This window comes from Macaca mulatta, chromosome 11, assembly GCF_049350105.2.
Source record: "Macaca mulatta isolate MMU2019108-1 chromosome 11, T2T-MMU8v2.0, whole genome shotgun sequence".
Classification (NCBI taxonomy): domain Eukaryota; kingdom Metazoa; phylum Chordata; class Mammalia; order Primates; family Cercopithecidae; genus Macaca; species Macaca mulatta.
In genome coordinates, this window is record NC_133416.1 from 64,547,893 (window position 1) to 64,562,090 (window position 14,198).

The 14,198-nt window shown below is 42.0% G+C and overlaps 1 protein-coding gene across 50 annotated transcripts in view; it reads right to left on the reverse strand.

Moving 5' to 3' along the window:
- The window catches only part of R3HDM2 (R3H domain containing 2), a 182,398-nt gene that overhangs the window by 133,477 nt on the left and 34,723 nt on the right, over nucleotides 1-14,198 (reverse strand). The gene's annotated exons all lie outside the window — the stretch shown is intronic.

A 14,198-nucleotide genomic window follows, 5' to 3' on the forward strand; every position in this document is an offset into this window, starting at 1 on the left:
CCTCCCAAATTTGAACATGGGACCCATGAGTCATGAAGAGAAAACTGGGTACTGCCAAGGACTTTCCAGACCTCCCCTTTCCTTCCACCAATCACCTAGTAATCTCAGAATCTACCTGCTAAACCTGTTCAAATAAAATTACTGCACCAGGAGACAGATTTGAGCTTGACTCCTGTGAGTCACACTGGCAACACAAGCTTTTCTTTTCTCAAAAACTCAGTGTCATAGTGTTGTCTTATAGTGGGCAGCAAGCCCCTTTTGCTTGATAACATTAGGACCATGCCTACCTAGCACTATCACATACCAGTCTTTGTGATCCTAGATAAGTAATCACCTCTCTAAGCCTCTCTTTATCTCACCGTAAAATAAGCAAGCTGAAACCTTTTGGCTGGGTTCAGTGGCTCACACCTGTAATCCCAGACGTCTGGGAGGCCGAGGTGGGTAGATTGCTTGAGGTCAGGAGTTCGAGACCAGCCTGACCAACATGGTAAAACCCCATCTCCACTAAAAATACAAAAATTAGCCAGGTGTGGTGGTGCCTGCCTGTAATCCCAGCTACTCGGGAGGCTGAAGGGAGGCTGAAGCAAGAGAATCTCTTGAACCCAGGAGGTGGAGGTTGCAGTGAGCTGAGATCACGCCACTGCACTCCAGCCTGGGTAACAGAGCAAGACACTGTCTCAACAACAACAACAAAAAACACCTGTCATAGGTTATTAATGTGATTATATAATTTTCAAAGTAATTTTGCAGGGTGTCTGGCCCACAGCAAACGTGTAACAAAAGAAAACTATTATTACATGCTCTGTCATCACTCTGTTTCCTATCATGGGCAAAAAGGGGACATGAAAGGACAAAAAAGTAGAGCCAATTTCAGATAAACTATAATTAAGAGAGCTGTCTGTGGGTCTCATTTTAAGGATTTGCTTTCATGGATTCCATGTTGGTCTGTCTGATGGTATTATTTTTCCTTTTTTTTCTTTTTTTGAGACAGAGTCTTGCTCTGTTGTCCAGGCTGGTATGCAATGGTGCACTCAAGACTCACTGCAGCCTTAACCCCAGGCTCAAGTGATCCTCCCATCTCAGCCTCCCTAGTAGCTGAGACTATAGGCATGTGCCACCACGACTGGCTAATATTTTTTGTATTTTGTAGAGACACGGTTTTGCCATGTTGCCCAGGCTGGTCTCAAACTCCTGGACTCAAGACATCTTTCTGCTTTGGCCTCCCAAAGTGCTGTGATTACAGGCCACTGCACCCAGCCTATTTTTCATTCTTCTCACTAAAGTGTAAGTTCTGATTCAGCAATTCGACCTCTGGGTATATATTCAAAAGAATGGAAAATAGGGTCTCAAAGAGATATTTGTACATCCATGTTCACAGCAGCATTATTCACAATAGCTACATGGTAGAAGCAAGTGTTTATCAACAAACGAATGGATAAGCAAAATGTGGTATATACATGCAACAGAATAATAGCCTTAAAAAGGAAATTCTGACATATGCTGCAACATGGATAACCTTGACGACATGCTAAAGCCAGTCACAAAACGGCAAATTCTGTATAATTCCAATTATATGAGGTAGTTAGAATATTCAAAATCATAGAAGAAAGTAGAATGATAGTTGCCAGCGCTGGGGGGAAGGGGGAGAGGGGGATGGAGAATTATTGTTTTATGAGTACAGAATTTCTCAGTTTTACAAAATGAAAATAATTATAGAGAAGGATTGGTGGTGATGGCTGCATGACATCATAAATGTATTTAATACCACTGAGCTGTTAAGAGGGTAAATTCTGTTAAGATGGTAAATTTTATGTTATGGTTAAGATGGCAAATTCTGTTATGTGGATTTTAACACAATAAAAAATTGGAAAATCAGACCAGACGCGGTGGCTCATGCCTGTAATCCCAGCACTTTGGGAGGCCGAGGCGGGCAGATCACCTGAGGTCAGAAGTTCGAGACCAGCCTGACCAACATGGACAAACCCCGTCTCTACTAAAAATACAAAATAAGCCTGGCGTGGTGACGCATGCCTGTAATCCCAGCTACTCAGGAGGCTGAGGCAGAAGAATAGCTTGAACCCGGGAGGAGGAGGTTGTGGTGAGCCGAGATCGCACCATTGCACTCCACCAGCCTGGGCAACAAGAGCGAAAAATCTGTCTCAAAAAAAAAAAAAAAAAAAAATTGGAAAATGAAAAAAAAGATAAACTCAATAAGGGCAGGGATTTTTTTCTGTTTCTTCACTGCTATATCCCTTACTCTCAGGTAATTCTGACACAATGAGTATTTGTTAAGTAAGCTATTGGCCACAAAAAGCAAATATGAAGTGTTTATCTAATATTCCAACATCAATATATAAGCCTATATATGTAATATATACAATATAATATGTAAGCAAGCTTGGCCTGACCAGAAAATAAATTATTTATATATGGCTACTTCACTTAGTGCTTCCTCTAACTTTAGGACAGTTTCCTTACAAATAAAATTAATGAATATTAGAGTATATATTTAATATAAAGGTATTTCTGATCTCTTCAACTTATCTTCCTCACCTGTCTACATAGGCATACTAATAGTAACTCCATACATAATCTCACCAGAGAGAATTACTAGCATAATTCAATTAACTAAATTGTACTGAAGCTCTGGTTTTAAGCTCCAAATATAATAGGATGTAACAGAAAGAAGTCCAAAAAAGCAGGTAGGAAAACAAAAACTTTCTTCCTGTTTCTCTTGAGTCTTGAATAATTCAATCCTACTAACTCCTAAAAACTCAAAGCCAAGTCTATGAACTATATCCTATACACCATGACACTCTCAAAAACATATTGTGTTTTTCAAATTTCCTTAATCAATCCATTTTTATCTTTCTGATGAAAGTTCATTTCCCAACTAAAGGTTAAAATATTATAGAAGTAAGTGATTCAGAATCAAATCTATTCTGAAACAGATTTAAATGACACTAATATTACACAAAAGACCCTTGCAGGTAGACAGAATGATGGCTGGTAAAAGAGAATTCAGCTACACATGCTGCGAGGCCTAACTGCAAATTAAAGTGTGGCAACAAGGGGGCAGGTTGTAGATGTTCTTTCTGTGTTACACAAGTCCCCAAACTAGCCTGGGTACTTATTCAAAGACACAATAAGATTGCATCCTCCATACTGGTCTGATTCTGAAACTCATCTACAACAAAAGACATCATCTTAAAACTCTCGGTGACCTCAAAATGCTATGAACAAAATACAAATATGATATTCTTGGTCACTGACAAAATAAACCTCTAATAGCCCTAAATTCCACTTAGATGGATTAACACAAATCTTCCCTGAACAGAATTCAAAGCTTTCTTTAAAAAAAAAAAAAAAAAAAGACACAAAAGCCAAAAAACGACGACATATCAAGACCAAAACTACAAAGCTATAAATGTCCTGAAATGCCTCAAGGTGTGTAATTACTGAAGCTAATTAGTATTCTCAAAATTAAATATCCACTGCAATGCTCAAGGAATTGGAGAGGTGGGCAGAATGAAAGAATGGGCAGGCCGGGCACGGTGGCCCACGCCTGTAATCCCAGCACTTTGGGAGGCAGAGGTGGGAGGATCACCTGAGGTTAGGCGTTTGAGACCAGCCTGGCTAACATGGTGAAACCCCATTTCTACTAAAAATACAAAAAATTAGTCGAGCATGGTGGCACACACCTGTAATCCCAGTTACTTGGGAGGCGGAGGCAGGAGAATCACTTGAACCCAGGAGGCAGAGGTTGCAGTGAGCTGAAATAGGGTCATTGCACTCCAACTTGGGTAAAACTCCCTCTCAAAGAAAAATTAACATAAAAATAAGAAAGAATGGGCAAATGCGGCCGGGCGTGGTGGCCCACGCCTGTAATCCCAGCACTTTGGGAGGCCGAAGCAGGTGGATCACGAGGTCAGGAGTTCAAGACCAGCCTGGCCAACATGGTGAAACCCTGTCTCTACTAAAAAATACAAAAATTAGGCCGGGCGCGGTGGCTCAAGCCTGTAATCCCAGCACTTTGGGAGGCCGAGACGGGCGGATCACGAGGTCAGGAGATCGAGACCATCCTGGCTAACATGGTGAAACCCCATCTCTACTAAAAAATACAAAAATTAGGCCGGGCACGGTGGCTCAAGCCTGTAATCCCAGCACTTTGGGAGGCCGAGACGGGCGGATCACGAGGTCAGGAGATCGAGACCATCCTGGCTAACATGGTGAAACCCCGTCTCTACTAAAAAATACAAAAAAAAAAAAAAAACTAGCTGGGCGAGGTGGTGGGCGTCTTTGGTCCCAGCTACTCGGGAGGCTGAGGCAGGAGAATGGCGTAAACCCAGGAGGCGGAGCTTGCAGTGAGCTGAGATCCAGCCACTGCACTCCAGCCTGGGCGACAGAGCAAGACTCCGTCTCAAAAAAAAAGAAAAAAAAATACAAAAATTAGCTGGGCATGGTGGCGCGCATCTGTAATCCCAGTTACTCGGGAGGCTGAGGCAGGAGAATCTCTTGAATCCAGAAGGCGGAGGTTGCAGTGAGCCGAGATTGCACCACTGCACTCCAGCCTGGGCAACAGAGCAAGACTCCGTCTCAAAAAAAAAAAAAAAAAAAGAATGGGCAAATGAATCCCATCAAAAAGATAAAATTCAGATGTATCTCTCTAATAAAGAAAATAGCGTTCTAGAATTAAACAATATAACTTACTGAGAGAAGAAAAATGGTATCGACTTCATAAATCACAACTAAAATGTGAAATGTCTTATTGATGTTATTCACAGGAAAGTGAGAATTAGGTGGGCAAGAGGCTGAGAATTGCAATTTAATGTACACATATATATATAGAGAGAGAGAAAAAGACAGAGACACAGAGAGAGAGAGAGAGACAGACAGATAGAGAGGCACACAGGGTCTTGCTCTGAGGCCCAGGCTGGAGTGTAGTGGTATAATCATGAATCACTGCAGCCTCAACATCTCAGACGCAAGCAATCCTCCCATCAGCCCCCTGAGTAGCTGAGACTATACACATGCACCACCATGCCTGGCTAATTTTTTTTTTTTTTTTTTTTTTTTTACTTTTGTAGAGATGGGGTCTCCCTATGTTGCCCAGGCTGGTCTCTCTAACTCCTGGATTCAAGTGATCCTCCCAACTCAACCTTCCAAAGTGCTGGGACTACAGGTATGAGCCACTGCATCCAGACCTTTTTTTTTCTTTTTGGAGGCAGGGTCTCTATTGTTCAGGCTAGAGTGCAATGACACAATCGTAGCTCATTGCAGCCTCAACCTCCTAGGCTCAAGCGATCCTCCTACCTCAGTCTCCCAAATACCTGGGGCTGTAAGCACACACCAACACATCTGGCTTTTTTTTTTTTTTTTTTTTTTTTTTGGTAAAGTTTCACTATGTTGTCCAGGCTGGTCTCAGACTCCTGGCTTCAAGCAATGCTCCTGCCTCAGCCTCCTGAGCACCCGGAATCACAGGCATGCACCACCATGCCCAGCTAATTTTTGTATTTTTAGTAGAGACAGGGTTTTACCATGTTGGCCAGGCTGGTCTCAAACTCCTGACCTCAAGTAATCTGCCTGCCTCAGCCTCTCAAACTGCTGGGATGACAGGCGTGAGCCACCACACCCGGCCTACAAAAAAAAAAGGGCCGAGCACAGTGGCTCACACCTGTAATCCCAGCACTTTGGGAGGCTGAGGCGGGCAGATCACGAGGTCAGGAGATCGACCATCCTGGCTAACATGGTGAAACCCCATCTCTACTAAAAACATAAAAAATTAGCTGGGCGTGGTGGCAGGCACCTGTAGTCCCCGCTACTCAGGAGGCTGAGGCAGAAAAATGGCTTGAACCTGGGAGGCGGAGCTTGCAGTGAGCCGAGATCACGCCACTGCACTCCAGCCTGGGCAACAGAACGAGACTCCATCTCAAAAATTAAATAAATAAATAATAATTTTTTAACAATATAAAATTATTTTTATTTATTTATTTATTTTTGAGACGGAGTTTCATTCTTGTTGCCCAGTCTGGAGTGCAATGGCACAATCTCGCCTGACTGCAACCTCTCACTGCAACCTTTGCCTCCCGAGTTTAAGCAATTATCATGCCTCAGCCTCCGAATAGCTGGGATTACAGGCATGCGCCACAGGACCCAGCTAATTTTTGTATTTTTAGTAAAGACGGGGTTTCACCATGGTGGCCAGGCTAGTCTTGAACTCCTGACCTCAGGTGATCCACCTGCCTTGGCCTCCCAAAGTTCTGGGATTATAGACGTGAGCCACAGCGCCCAGCCAAAAAAAAATTTATTAGCCGAATGTGGTGGTGCAATGCCTGTAGTCCCAGCTACTTGGAAGGCTGAGGTGAGAGGATCGCTTGAGCCAAGGAGGTCAAGGCTGCAGTGAGCTGTGGTCACGCCGCTGCACTCCAACCTGGAGCGAGACCCTATCTAAATAAAGGTTAGCTATTATTTTGTGTTATTATTAAGTCTTCTTTAAACTAATACATTGGGATCACAATTTGTAAAATCTGGAAGAATTAATAACAACATGACCGGCCAGGTGAGGTGGCTAACGCCTATAATCCCAACACTTTGGGAGGCCGAGGCAGGTGGATCACCTGAGGTCAGGAGTTCAAGACCAGCCTGGCCAACATGGTGAAACCCCGTCTCTACAAAAATAAAAAAATAAAAAAAAATTGGCTGGGCATGATGGTGGGTGCCTGTAATCCCAGCTACTCAGGAAGCTAAGGCAGGAGAATCGCTTGAACCCAGGAAGCGGAGGTTGCGTGAGCCGAGATCACACCACTACACTCCAGCCTGGGTGACAGAGCGAGACTCCATCTCAAAAACAAACAAAATAACAATAACAATAATAATAATATATGTTTTACAGCTCCTCCTAAACTGAGGGTCCTGCTTGCTTAGAATGAACAGAATAAGAAGGTCCAGAGGGATATCAGATTTTAAGGACCTCAATATGCACATTTGTTCAGGGAGTAAATATTAGATGCAATCTAATATTCCTATTCCAAAGAAATAAAATTCCCTGACAAACAAGTAAAAACTGTATCAAGTTAAGGGCTAGCTCAAGCTGCTCACAAGGTAAGCCATGGAGGGAGCAGGTATCTAAATCAGACCATTGAAAAGGCTTCAGAAGGAAGGAATATTTAAGCCTGATTCTCCAGGATAAGTAATATTTAGCCAAATAGAAAAGTAGGGAAACAAACCTATGTTCCTTGAGATTATTTTAGAGGTTTAGAGAGATCAATCATCCTCTCAGTTTCCTCATCTATAAAACAGAATAATAAGAGTACTTCTTTTGGAAGGTTATAGAAAAAAATAACGTATGTAAAGTACATAGAACAGTGCAAACTCAACACTGTTAATACAGATGTACAGGTCACCATGATGTTTCTCAGAGCTGCAAGTATTGCATAAAGAAAGCTATAACATAAAGGTACTCATGGAGAAATGAATGGCTTGAGAAGAATCTAGAGAGGTTAGTAGAAACAGGATTATAAAAAGTCTTACATACTAATAAAGCTGTATGAAATTCATAAAGGACTTTTGGAAAGGAGTTACATCATCAGATTTCTATTTTAGAAAGATTACTTTTGCTACAATGTGAATGGCTTAGAAAAAAAAAAACGGAGACAAGAACACTAGACAGAAAAAAATGTGAAAGTACTCTGGCCCATGCCAGGCGTGGTGGCTCACGCCTGTAATGCCAGCACTTTGGGTGGCCGATGCGGGTGGATCACGAGGTCAGGAGTTCAAGACCAGCCTAGCCAAAGCGGTGAAACCCCGTCTCTACTAAAAATACTAAAATTAGCTGGATGTGGTGGCAGGCGCCTGTAATTCCAGCTACTCGGGAGGCTGAGGCAGAGAACTGCTTGATCCCAGGAGGTGGAGGTTGCAGTGAGCCAAGATCGTGAGATTGCACCACTACACTGTAGCCTGGGCAATAAGTGAGACTCCATCTCAAACAAAAAAAAAAAAAAACAAGAATAAGAAAAGTACTCTGCCTGTAGAATGAGTAGAATGAGGGGACTCTGACTTAAGATACACTGAGGACATAAATACTTTAAGACTTTTTTTTTTTTTTTTGAGACGGAGTCTTGCTCTATCGCCCAGGCTGGAGTGCAGTGGCGCAATCTCAGCTCACTGCAAGCTCTGCCTCCTGGGTTCATGCAATTCTCCTGCCTCAGACTCTCGACTAGCTGGAACTACAGGCGCCTGCCACCATGCCTGGCTAATTTTTTGTATTTTTAGTAGAGACGGGGTTTCACCGTGTTAGCCAGGATGGTCTCGATCTCCTGACCTCGTGATCCATCTGTCTTGGCCTCCCAAAGTGCTGGGATTACAGATGTGAGCCACCACGCCTGGCCTAACTTGAAGACTTTTATCTGGATGTGGTGGCATACACCTGTGGTCCCAGCTGGTCGGGAGGTTGAGGTGGGAGGACCACTTGATCCTGAAAGGTCGAGGATGCAGTGAGCCCTGCACTCCAGCCTAGGCAACACAGCAAGATCCTATCTCCAAAAAAAAAAAAAAAAGACTTAGTAACATATGAGATGTGTGTGATGACTGGGAGAGAAGACATCTAAGAAGACACCTGGGGGACTAGACAGAAAAGCAGCTCTCAAAGTGTGGCCTGGAACCCCTGTGAATCCCCAAGACTTTCATGGAACCTACATGATCAAAACCATTTTCACGGTAGTAGTAAAACCCTGTTTGCCTTTTTCACTGTCATGCTCTCATGGGTATATGGTAGCATTTTCCAGAAGATATATGAAATGGAATATTGTAACTAATTTGAATGAAAATACAGTTATGAGAATCCAGCTGTCTTCTATTAGTACCATCATCAAAAATAATTACAAAAATGAAAAAAATCCTACATTTCTCACCAAATTTTGTTGCTGCTGTTTTGTAAAAAATTATTTTTCATAAAAATTTACTTTCATGTTAACATGCAATGGGTTTACTGTCACTTTCAGTAAATTTATACTTTTTTAAGTAGATATTTTAAATTTTTTCAGTTTTAACTTCTAATAATTAATATTTAATGTTACAACTCACAAAGACAAAAGCTCTCTGGATACTTCAGTCATTTTTGAGAGTGTTAAGGGGTTCTGATACCAAAAAGTTTGAGAACCACTAAGTGGGTAATATTTCTACTCACTGAAATAGGAATACTGAAGAAGAAACAGTTTGGAAAGAGAAAGTCCTGTTTCATACATAATAAATATGTTATGCCCATGGGCAGACAAATTAAAGTGTGCAATGGGTAGTTATACCAGTAGAACTGGAAATCTAGAACACCAAACTGAGAGTAGTTGAAACCTTGGATTTTAAACAGGGTCACAGAGGGAGAATACACAGTGAGAACAGTGGCACAGTAACCAAAGAAAAGGCTAGAAGAGAAGCAGAGGCCTCAAGACACACCAATTTTTTTTTTTTTTAAGCAAAGTCTCGCTCTTGTCCCCCAGGCTGGAGTGCAATGGCGCGATACCAGCTCACTGCAACTCTGCCTCCTGGGTTCAGGTGATTCTCTTGCCTCAGCCTCCCGAGTAACTGGGATTACAGGCATCTGCCACCATGCCTGAAAATTTTTTATATTTTTAGTAGAGATGGGGTTTCACCATGTTGGCCAGGCTGACCTCTAATTCATTATCTCAGGTGATCTGCCCACCTCAGCCTCCCAAAGTGCCAGGATTACAGGCGTGAGCCACCGCACCTGGCCAAGACACACCAATATTTAAAGGGATAAAGAAAAGGAATATTTTGAGTGGCAACTATCTGAGGCCAGTGTCATGCAGGTAATAAAAAGAATTTACCAAGACAGCTGTAGGTAAAGAAAGGCATATTTATTTATTAGAGAAAGTAGGAAAGTATGTTGGAAGGAAGCAAAGGACAAGTCAGCAAGAGAAGAACTGGCCGCCAGGAGACACAAAGGCTTGCTGGGGATTCTATAAGATGGTGCTTGTGCTATGTGCTGAAGAGGGTTAATGATAACACCTTGTGCAGTACTGACAATGCCAAGGCTGCAGTAAGCTAACTTGCATTTTTCTATCAGCTGAGGGTCTGGTGATAGCTGGGTGCAGGAAGATTATGAGTTATTTGTGCAGGAGGGCTATGTGTCCTGGACCACGAAGGCAGACTTACAGTTTATCTGCTTTCTCTTTTTGCTTTCCGTTGGTCCCGCCAGCCTGACTCCTTTTCCCGAATTAGGACTCCACATGGAAGAGGCTTCCATATGGAGGGGGAAAAAGTTATAAAAATGATAAATAAAATAAAAAATCTAAGAGGACATCACTAGCTATAAATTAAAGAAAAAAAGATGGTCAGGGCTCTGAAGAAAAGAAAAAACAGCAAAAACCGAATCCATAACTAGTAGTGGCAGGAGAAATAGGATGAAAAAATGAAATCCAGCATTAACTCCAAAATCTCATTTTCACCAAATATTTCAATCCTTTTTCATATAATACTTTTTTCTTATCAGGGTTACTAATAAACAACAGAATGGTTTTGGGCTCATCTCCTTTGCCTTCTTGGTTTACCCTCCAGAGGAAATGCAAACAAGAAAGAAAATAACCAAAAGGATAGAGATGGAAAGAAAAGGAAAGATCCCCTGAAATGTTAGGAGGGAATTGACTGATGCAGTGACTCAATGAAGAGACATTCGTTCATGCAACAAATAACCACTGAGTAACCACTTGCAAGGCACCATGATAGGCAATGTTGAAAACAGCTGACTAATATACAAAGCTATACCCAGATTCATCAGCAGAAGCAGCACACTGGAAATACAAATAAAACTCTACTGGTAAGACTAGCACAGAGGCAGCTCTATTCCAAAGGTGGTTCTAGGATATGACTCCAAGAGCTCAAAGTCATCTAATTACTGAAAAGTGGCCTAATTCCAGAAAATAACTGCAAAGGAGTATTTCAAATGTTTGATAGCCTGTGGCAATACCATGTCTTGCTGATAAGCACACCGTGGAATACACAGATAAATCTTTAAGAAATCTTAGTATATACACTACATTGTCAAACTCTGATCTAAGCTCTAAAACAAATAATAAAGCTCAGAGGAGAATTACCTAGCTAGATGCACTTAGGTTGGAAAGGCTGCTTTAATTGGTCAACCTACCCTTTAAATGTAGAAGCTGTGATTTTATAAACATGACCATATTTTTTAACAAAGAATAAAAAGATTAGAATAGAAAAAAAGCATATGATAACACCCAGAATTCAGCATTATATCCAAAAAGAACCCTGAACAAGAAAGGATATATTATCATGCACAAGCTGTCACTAAAATATTTTCACACCATCATCTTGTGCTATGGTAGCTGACCTACTTCTAGCTCTAAGCCTGTATCTGATTGATTTGCAATTTTCTGGAATTATGTGGGCTTCAAGAGACACTGAACAACATCAGAAGTATCTTTTTTGTCTGAGCTCTATTTGGCTGCCATTCCCTTTTTAAGAACTCGAGAAAGAAAGGAATTATTGGATAGTAGTCAGTAACAATAGGTGTAATAATGCTAATGAAAACTTTACAGGTTGCAGGAGGGGATTCCACTTCTGGCTAACAGAGTAACAAGAATCAGAATACCTTCCTAGGAGAAATAACTAAAAAAAAAAAAAGACAAAATATATAAGTTACTGGGCATCAGGCAGTGAAGGATAGTGATTCCTGGGAGATGGGAAACAAACCAGGTAAGTCCTGTGATTATCCAGGCTTAATCCCTAAACAGTGTTTCCAAGGAATTTAACAGGGAAGGAGAGTCTAGGGGGAACAAGGGCAGAGTCCAGTATGCTCCCTGAGTGAAGAAAATAGGACTAAGGCCAAATGCAGTGGCTCACATCTGAAATCCCAGCACTTTGGGAGGCTGAGACAGGAAGACCACTACAACTCAGGAGTTCGAGACCAGCTTGGCAACACAGTGAGACCCCATCTTTACAAAAAATAAAACAATTAGCCAAGCAAGGAGGAATGTACCAGTGGTCCCAGCACTTTGGGAGGCTGAGGCAAGAGGATCACTTGAGCCCAGGAGTTCGAGTTGCAGTGAGCCATGATCGCACCGCTGCATTCCAGCCTTGATGACAGAATGAAATCTGTCTAAAAAAAAAAAAGAAATAAAGAAATATGTAATTACCAGGCTGGGTGAGGTGGCTCATGCCTGCAATCCCAGCACTTTGGGAGGCGAGGCGGGTGGATCACCTGAGGTCAGTTTGAGACCAGCCTAGCCAACATGGTGAAACCCTGTCTCTACTAAAAATACAGAAAATTAGCCAGGTAGGGTGGTGGTCGCCTGTGATCCCAGCTACTCAGAAGCCTAAGGCAGGAGAATCACTTGAACCCGGAAGGCAGAGGATGCAGTGAGCCTAGATCGTGCCACTGCACTCCAGCCTGGGCAACAAGAACAAAACTCAGTCTCAAAAAAAAAAAAAAAAAGAAAAAAGAAAAAAAAGAAAAGAAATATGTAATTACCATATCCCCAGCAATTAGACTCTTAAGCATTTATCACAAATAAAAACTAATAATTATACAAAAATCTGTACATGAATATTCATAGTAGCTTTATAGGCAATAGACAAAAATTGGAACCAACACAGAAGTCCTTCAACAGTTGAATGATTAAGCAAACGCATACAGCTACACCATGGAACACTACTCAGCAATCAAAAGGAACAAATTATTGATATATGTAACAACTTTGATGAATCTCCAGAGAATTAAGCTAAATGGGGCAGGGGTTGGGGTAAGCCAATCTCAAAAAGAAGAAAAGCCAACTGTATATACTGTAGGATTCTATCTATGTAATATTTTTGAAATAACCATATTATAGAGATGGAGAACATATTAGTGGTTTCCAGGGAATGGGGTAGAGGGAAGAAGGTGTAGTTATAAAAGGGCAACAAGAAAGATCCTTGAAGGGATGGAACTGTTCTGCATCTTCACAGTGATGGTGGATACACAAACTCACACATTATGAAATTCAAAGACTGGCATACACAAATACAAGTACATGTAAAACTGGACAAATGTGAATAAACTCTGTAAATTTTACCAATGGCTACCTCCTAACTTTAATATTCTACTATAGTTATGTGATGTTACCAATGGAAGACACTGAGTAAAAGGATATCATAGGATATTGCTATACTCTTTTTACAACTTCCTATAAATCTATACGTTTCACAATGAAAAGTTAAAATGACTGACTGATAAATGATACAAATTATAGCATTTATAAAGACACTTGGAAAGTTATTACAACTATATTCCACATGTGCAAAGAGCTATAGTAAAAACTAAGCAGCCAGGACTGGTGGCTCACGCCTGTAATCCCAACACTGTTGGAGGCCAAGGCGGGTGGAATACCTGAGGTCAGGAGTTTGAGACCAGCCTGGCCAACACGGCAAAATCCTGTCTCTACTAAAAATACAAAAAATTGCCGGGCGCGGTGGCTCAAGCCTGTATTCCCAGCACTTTGGGAGGCCGAGGCGGGCGGATCACAAGGTCAGGAGATCGAGACCACAGTGAAACCCCGTCTCTACTAAAAATACAAAAAATTAGCCGGGCGCGGTGGCGGGCGCCTGTAGTCCCAGCTACTCGGGAGGCTGAGGCAGGAGAATGGCGGGAACCCGGGAGGCGGAGCTTGCAGTGAGCCGAGATGGCGCCACTGCACTCCAGCCTGGGCAACAGCGTGAGACTCCGTCTCAAAAAAAAAAAATAAAAAAATAAAAAAATAAAAAAATAAAATAAAAATACAAAAAATTAGCCAGGTGTGGTGGTGGGCACCTGTAATCCCAGCAACTTGGGAGGCCGAGGCAGGAGAATCGCGTGAACCCAGGAGGTGGAGGTTGCAGTGAGCTGAGATCGAGCCACTGCACTCCAGCCTGGGCAAAAAGCGCAAAACTGTCCAAAAAAAAAAAGTGAGCATGTCAGGCAGAAGTAAAAACAAAAACAAAAACAAAAACTTTGAATTGTTTGAGATTAAAAATATACTATATGGGACTAACAACAGATTAGAAATTGCAGAAGAAAAAATCAGGGGAAAAAAATTTGAGCCGGGCGCGGTGGCTCACGCCTGTAATCCCAGCACTTTGGGAGGCCGAGGCGGGCGGATCACAAGGTCAGGAGATCGAGACCACGGTGAAACCCCGTCTCTACTAAAAATACA